This window comes from Periplaneta americana, chromosome 14 (genome assembly GCF_040183065.1).
Source record: "Periplaneta americana isolate PAMFEO1 chromosome 14, P.americana_PAMFEO1_priV1, whole genome shotgun sequence".
Taxonomy (NCBI): Eukaryota; Metazoa; Arthropoda; class Insecta; order Blattodea; family Blattidae; genus Periplaneta; species Periplaneta americana.
In genome coordinates, this window is record NC_091130.1 from 104,750,956 (window position 1) to 104,759,826 (window position 8,871).

Sequence of the window (8,871 nt, forward strand, 5' to 3'; positions counted from 1 at the left end):
CATAATTATCGTATTTATAGTTAAAACTTAACTGAAGAATATCACTGGAGAATCTTTTATATACTGTATAGTGTAAATATTCGTAATTTAAATATATATTGCATTGATTAAGGCTGGTTCAGTGGAAGAGAAGGAATTATGGCCTTAACTCTGCCAGCGAAAATAAAACATTCTACTCTAAACATTCTATCGTTACCGTCATCATCATCATTAGTTTATTTTTTCCTCGTTAGGTACCTTATTGTAGTCTCTATCGATTTTCGTCCATATTATGTTTGTCACCAAGAAGTGTTTGCAGTTTCTTCGGGACACGAATTTGAAATCCAATTGGAAGATTTAAAGGACAAGGTGAGTAGATTAGATCTAAGATGGTTATGGGAGGAAATTGGAGTAATGAATTTAAATGTAATTTGTAAAACCGTGAAAGAGAGGTGTAATGAAACAACGAGACAGGAATTATATCAAAATCTCAACTAATTGAGAACATTAAGTAACTATTAGGACATTAAAACGTCATGGGAATAAGAAGAATATGTTAGAGTAAATAATAGGAAAGTGAGGATGACTTAGCTTGGTGGAGACTAGGAATATGGAAATTTAAAAACACGAAGGGTACCATAGAGAAGGATATCTGCTCCCTTTGCGGCAGTGGAGAAGGTGCGTTCCATATATTATTAGAAGGATGTCAAAAACAGGCAATACAAAGAGAAAGTGGATAAATAACAGATTTTTGAGTATGACTAGATATGTAGCATTTAAGAAAATATGTAATATAACTAATATAAGAGAGTTAAATAAATTGGGCAAATTTTTAATGACAGTGAAGATGAAATGGGAAGAGAAAGTTAAAATGAATGGTGTATTAAACTGATCTTGTAGTGTGTATGTGTGTGTTTCTTGTTTTTTTAGTTATGAGACTTGGCATAGGTGATAAAAATTGTAAAGTAAGGCAGATCTGGGATAATATAGAATTGTAACAGGTCTGTCTTACAGATAGATTATAGGTGAATAGATATATATATCATATAATTATCATATCATATCATATCATATCATATCATATCATATCATATCATATCATATCATATCATATCATATCATATCATATCATATCATATCATATCATATCATATCATATATCATAATCATATCATATCATATCATATCATATATCATATCATATCATATCATATCATATCATATCATATCATATCATATCATATCATATATCATATCATATCATATCATATCATATCATATCATATATCATATCATAAGTTTGCCACTTTCATTATTAATACCTTTGTCACAATCAATTTCGTTATCATTATCATCAAAGTTTTAACATTATCTTCATCGCTGTAGTCATTATAACTTTAACGTTATTTCCATTACTTCTTTGCCCATCTCATCGTTGTTAGTACAGCCAGCCAAGTTCCGATTACCGACGGCAGGAGTCCGAACTACTGATCTCGTTGCAGGTTTTCTCGTTTGTAGCGATAGCAGCGACCTCATCTCCAATCTATAATAAGAAGCTGGTGGGCCTATAACTTGAACATTGTTTTTATAATAATTGTGATTCTTTTCATCACCGTAAACCTCTCTGGAGGGGTTCGGACTCAGAAAATGAGAGAACAGGAGTGCAAGGGAAAGTTGGAGGATAATAAAAATAAAACCACCAGAGTTCATCAATATTTTATGCCTTATCAGAGAGACGAAAGCAGTTAAAAGCTTTGAGAACGATTCGGTTAGAGGTTAGAGGTATTTATACGCTCAGACCCGCTGCAGGATCGACAAGCGTGTATAAACACAGCCGAGGGGAGACACGAGTCGCTTCTACACATTCGCAGAATACACCATTAAATAAATACTGGGCGTTTTGTATAAAATTCTTACATCATTAATCGAAATTCCGCTTGAATGAGGAAGGTGATTTTCTGCGAAATATTTTTCTGAAATTGCTAAGGTGGATTTACATTTCATTTTTCGTAATTTCATTGCATAACAACATGATGAATCGTATTGATTTTTGGTAACATTGTAAAATTTTACTTACATTACCGGTACAGGTACTGCCTTGTGTACAAGTGTACTTTCCAACAAAATTGTCTTGAACTTAGTTCAAAGAAATGTTGGCCTGCAGCATCATTTCATACAGATCTCTGGTAAATTCATCTGCTGACACTGAATTACTAGTTGAAGGTAGATCGTCAGACTCACTTCTGTCAATTTGAAAAGGTTTATATGTTTTTTTTTTAATTACAGTCCTCTTTAACTACCATTTTTTACAAGAGATTATGTCAGTCTTACATAAATTACAAACAATTATGAGGCCTCTTACACAGATATACCGTCGTCCGAATTCCTCTACCTACTTCTGTACTTTCGTACACTTGTTTTAGGCACCTTTATTTCAACTAGTAATGCATGTCATAAACATTGCTAAACTTAAGGGGAGACTCTATTGGAAATCTTGAAAAGTTTTCAAAAAATTTGTATTGGCTATTTCACGTCCTTAGAATGTATATTTTCATACCTCAAATGGATTTGTTCAATTCTGATCGCAAATATGTTTAAAAATGTTTTTAAATTAAGGCTGTAAGGACTCGTGGCATTGGAAGAGCTGCAAAATTATTTTTTCATCAAAGAATTCTATTTTAAAAATTTCTGATTACAAATCTTGTAACTGTTTATTCTAAAGTTGGCTGCCTGAAGTTACTAGATCAATGTAGTGGAGGAAAATTTTAATAGGAATGTGTTACATAAATATTCATTTCACTTTCAAATCCATTTCTCCGAAAATTTATTTTTCTTGATTCAACACCAACTTTTTAATGTCAAATATTAATTAATCTGGGTGTAATTTTTACTGCAAGTATTTATGATACAGCTGCATGTTTCTATACACTTAGTTTGTAAGAAATGCTGCTAGTTTATTTCATTAATATATTTTTATGAATTGTAGAAAAACTAACGTATTTAAAATTTCACTTTTAAAAAAAAATGAATACACGAGATATTTCATAAAATGAAAGCATAGAAACGTTTCTCTATGTCTTGTGAATGTAACAAAAAAAAAGGTTTAAAATTGAGATTTTCTACTAAAAACTTGGATTTGAAAATATTTCTAAAAAAATATAAAAAATATTAAAAAGCCAAAAACATTTTGCAGTTAAAATTTTTGAATTTGTTATTGCTTTACACAGTAAACATGCTCTCAGAATTTGGTTGCAAATGATTAGGGAAAAAGTAGTCATTTTTAGTGGAGGGCCCCCTTAACCATACTGTACTTGTACAGGAGTAAGGAATCTGTTGTAGAGTAACCGTATAGTGTGCGTTATTTGTGTTTGTGAGCAGGGTATCTACTGAAGGACACGTGACGTTATGTATACACCGTGCACACTTACAATCATTCCAATGTTGTGGCACGAAGAAAACGGTCTTTACTTATGATCTCTCAACATGGACAATATAGTGATATTGATATGACTCAATGACGAATGCCTCGCCCATTTCTGCTGCTTTAGTGACATACGTGACTAAATCCATGGACTTAAATAGTACGAATAATGCGTTCGTTATATTACCTGGTGGTGCGCAGTGCTATGCGATCGTAATGTGCAAGATGACTATGACTATCTGAAAGGATAGAATTTTAAACTTGTGCGCAATGTATTCATGTGCACCATGCATTCTCTTAACCCATTCAGAAACTTCCTCCCGCCAGAATTAAAACAGAATTTAGTGCAAACCCTCGCATTACCACTGTTTGACTATTGCGACGTAATACTTACAGACTTGACAACTGACCTTTCGAACAAGCTGCAGTGTGTGCACAGTATGAGTGTCAGATTCATCAGCAATGCTCACAAATTTGACCACATTACACCCTCGTTCAAATCTTTATCATTGCTGCAACTTAGTATCCGTAGAACGCTTCATTCGCTCTCTCTTCTGTTTCGAGTTCTCCACACTTCTACTCCAAATTATCTTCGTTCCCGGTTTAACTATTTATCCTCCAGTCACAATCTAAACACCAGGTCACAGGAGAGCCAAATCCTAGCAATTCCTGCCCATAGAACATCCCACTATTCATTCTCTTTTACTGTCTCAGTCCCTCGTGAATGGAGTTCTCTACCTCAGAAGATTAGGGGCTGCCAGACAATAACCACTTTCAAAAAAAGGCTAAACGATTTCTTACGGGCGCAGTCAAATTGGCGTTATAATTGTGATCGAGTTTAATAATTTAATTTAATTTAGGTATTACTATTATTATTATTAATATTATTGTTATTATTATTATTATTACATAATTATTTTATTGGTTTTGTGAAGATGAAAAGAATTGTCATTGTATTATATTGATTATGTATTATATTGTCTTATATTGTAGTATTGTATTGTATTAATTATGTTATATTCATAGCATTGTAGTAATTTTCTATCATACTGGTTGAGTGGAAGAGAAGGCCGAATGGCCTTAACTCTGCCAGTTAAAATAAACCATTATTATTATTATTATTATTATTATTATTATTATTATTATTATTATTATTATTAATGTAAGCAACTAGTTTAGCAGTGAACGTCTTCAATCTTAATAGGTATGTGAACAATCACAGACCACCGGCGTAGTATGAGTAATTCGTAATCCGAAGTTAGGTCTGGGTGTGTCCTAATTTTTTTGGATTGATTATATTACCGGGATTGTGAGTTGCATGTCGGGTAATCCTATGACGAATCCTTTCCGTCTGATCTCGCCATCTCCAACGCTACATACAGCAGCGCCGTTAAGTACTGATTATAGGCTAAGAAGAAGCAGTCTCAGTTTCCGCATGTGGCACAATGAAAGCCATCTAAAATTATTCCTTTTTCCCTTTTCCAGGGGCTATCCGTCGCAGGATGCACTGCAGCCAACTGGCTTATTGCGTTCGTCCTCTCAAATGTGACATCGTTACGCATGTAATAGTCATAAAGTATACTTTGTACGCTATCTAAAGAATTGCGTTTGAAACGCTGCATTGAAGATTTTCTTGAAAATAATGAGGGTTAAAAGAATGAAGATGAAGGTTTTGAGAAGAATTACAAGGAAATGAAACAATCTTATAGGCCATAAAGAGTAGAGAGATATATAAGAAAAGTGTACAGAAAAATATATTGCTGTGAGGAGGAATAAAGGACAGGCCTACAAACACGCAACAGAAGTGAAAGAAAACACAATAGTGAAAAGGTCAAGAAACAGAACTGACGAATGTGAATAAACGTAATGATCAGTGAAGAAAGAGATGGAAGAACTGACAAGCAAATATTCTGATGGGGGCAGATAAAAAAGTTTTTTTTTTCTTCTTCCACCATGTTAATAATGTCAAAACAACTGATTATACAAATTTTGGCCACTCGACCGCAATTACGAGGCCTTCCAGAAAGTGATTTTTCCTGAGGCAGTTTACAGAAAAAAAGCACAATTATATGGAAAGACTTATTGAAACAGATACAGCAATTGTTGCGCTATTTGTCCATATATCCCCACTGGAATTGACATTTGTCATACCATGGGATCAATTTTTGTATCCTTGTGTCGTAGAAGTCAGACGCCTGGGATCGGAACCAGCGATTGACAACCGTCCGCATCTCTCTGTTGATCCCATGATATGACAAATGTCTCATTTACAGTGGGGAATATGTTGAAAAATAGCTGAAGAATTGCTGTGTCTGTTCCAATAATTTTTTCCAATGAAATTGTGTTTTCTTTCTGTTAACAGCCGCTGGCGAGCTTATTTTTTTACGTCCCTCGTAATTGCGGTAGTGTTGCCAAAATTTGTATAAGCACTTCTTTTGACATTATTAACATGGTGAAAGAAAAAATCATTTTTTATGTGCCACCATCAGAATGTTTGCTTGTAAGATGAAATGTGTAGTCTCATTCTTTGATTCTAAATAAAGATTATTACAATAATGTAAGAAGATGCACCAAGTCCCTAATTTCTTAAAGCGAACCTCCTGTATTGTATATGTAGAGGGATTAAGCCAAGAAGCCCCGCATTCTGTTTCTCTGATATGATCCCTTTGGGTATGTGATGGATATGGATGATTTAGAACAGGGGAAGCTAGGATTTTCTTCATTGCTAATGAAGTACAGCCGGTACAAGCGAAACAATAATTTCAGGTTCGCATCTACCTTCGTTTTCACTTAAAAAGATTTCGGAGGAGAGTATATAAATCGCTTTTCATAAAATGTTGCAACAACGTCGCTAAAGGTTATAACTTATTATTTTCATTCGACAACTGCTAAGCGATTTTTAATTCATAATGACGGAGTCACGGGCTATCAGTCGAGTAAAAGTTGTGGAATACTCCAATTGTTTCTGTATTTATGTCAGGTCTATATATAACAATATTTATGAATACTAGCACTTTAAAAATTGGACATTTTCACATTACCTTTGAATTGACGTCCTTCTGTGGAGCAGATGAAATTGATGTGGAACTTCCGCGACAAATCTGGAAAAGGAAGTGAAAATATTATTATACTTTCATATAACATCTTTTAAATCGTTATTTCTTATTTACATGCTAACCAACACCATGTGACCAAGGGCTTGTCATAATTTTATACTGAACACATAGGCCTACTATTGCTTGACACATGACTAAATTATTAAATATTGTTATTTACATACAATTATCTGCAACTAATTTCTGAGAAATACGGGATGGAAATTTCAGTTAATAAAATTAAAGTTATGGGATTCGTCGGAAAAAATAATGTCCGCAGAAAAATTTACCTCTATAATAAACCTGTAGAACAAGTCTCATGTTTAAATATTCGAGTTATCATTTGAGCTATGAAGAAAAAAAAATATATTTCTACAAAATTCAATTACTTTAACTATGCAATGAATACCATTAATAACATTTTCAAACTTTCTCTTGTCTAAAAGCATACAAGAATTAAAGCCTATAAAACACTGGCGAGACCTGTTCTCATGTATGGTAGTGAAGCTTGGATCATACGTAAATGTGATGAACACCGATTCACTGCCTATGAAGTGAAGTTTTTAAGAAGAACTGCTGGCTATAGGCCTACTAGATTAGACAAACAGAAAAACTTGGATGTTTTCAAAGAATTAAATATTTTCCCAATTTTACAGAAAATTCAAAATTATAGACAGAAATGGAAATCTCATATATTCAGGATGTCTAGATCAAGGATACCACGCCAAACACTAAATTATCGTCCTTTAGGAACAAGATCTTTGGGCCGTCCGCTTAAACGATGGAGAGAGGCTGCAACAGGCCACCAGACTTAATACGTGATAGGAAGAAGACATAAAATTATCATTTTAGGAACTACATTAATGAGTTTTAAGAATAAATCACTTATACAACCATACCGAATTTTATGTCGATTAATCTATTTCTTAAAATATTACTAGAAAACCCGTGCTGCCTCGTAGTATTTATTTGCACAAACCTGTAGAACGTCTTTCCATATGAAATTTGCTGTGTACCTGCACTGTGTTTCTATTTCAACCATCGAGTCTTTCAAGACTTTGCTCGGGATAGTGCGACATAAAGCTGCCCATGAGTGAGGTTATGGTAAATAATTGCCTACTTCATGCAGGCCTAATATCTGGTCTTGCGATTCATTGACCGTTACACAAAACGCCAAACGTATTAGAAATTGCCTTCCTTTGAACGAAATGGCAAATACTAATCTGACGGCGTTAGGTCAATGCGAGGAAGTCTGGCTACCATCTACGCTAATAATAATGCCCAGATCTGAGCAATTATCATACACACTCCAAACTATAAGTCCAGTGCCATTCAGCAGACCTTGCGAAACATTGAGAGTTCTCAATGACATACAATAGAACCCACTTTCAATTGTAACATATGAAGCGGCAATCAACTCATATCCAAGGTATCCAGGAATTCAGCTGGAAACTACAAATGTTCGGTCTCATCTTCAATAATTAAGTTATTCACACTGATGTTACTCTTCGAAGCTCCTCGAATAAGGTACAGTATAAAACTATTGGAAAGAGAGGAGACTATTCAGTATCCTTTTATATCGTGTCCTGCAGTAACTCCTATGTGCAACATATAAAATTGTTCAATAGGAAGGAAAATACATTTATTCATTCTATGGCAGTAGAGCATAGGAGACTGTGAATTCTTACATTTTTGAAAGAAAGAAATATATTATACAAATCTGGCTTTCAGGTAGTAACTCCCTGTAAAGCAGGTTTGAATAATTTCAAGGAAAAATTGTTCCGGAGCCGGGTATCGATCCCGGGACCCTTCGCTTAGCGCGCGAACGCTCTACCTACAGAGCTACCGCAGGAACTATACACGACACCGTCACAATTTTTCCTTTTATATCCACACAACTCAAATGAGCTGACAAGACGCCAGAACTCAACTATGAGTGCACACAAATACTGAATTTGTGGCTTTCTGTTAACGCACCTCCAGTAACGAGTGTATTATACAAATCTGGCTTTCAGGTAGTAGCTCCCTATAAAGCAGGTTTGAATAATTTCAAAGGGAAAAAAAGGAAAAATTGTGACGGTGTCGTGTATAGTTCCTGGGGTAGCTCAGTCGGTAGAGCGTTCGCGCGCTAAGCGAAGGGTCCCGGGATCGATACCCGGCTCCGGAACAATTTTTCCTTGAAATTACTCGAAAGAAATATAATTACATATAGGACTTGCTGTATCACTATTTAAGTTATTTAATAGAACAAAAATCTGAACATGGATAAATATGTTACATAGGAGTTATTGCAAGAACAACGACGATATGAAACAAACGAGTCAAATTCAGGTTACGAGAAGAAATGTCAGAAGGAAGTGAAATAGGGAGAGGAGT

The 8,871-nt window shown here is 34.6% G+C and overlaps 1 non-coding gene across 1 annotated transcript; it reads left to right on the forward strand.

Annotated features, from left to right (window-relative positions):
• The first annotated feature begins 8,588 nt into the window (after positions 1-8,588).
• TRNAS-GCU (transfer RNA serine (anticodon GCU)) lies at positions 8,589-8,662 on the forward strand. The gene has a single exon. It is a non-coding gene; the product is annotated as a tRNA-Ser (tRNA).
• The last annotated feature ends 209 nt before the right edge of the window (positions 8,663-8,871 follow it).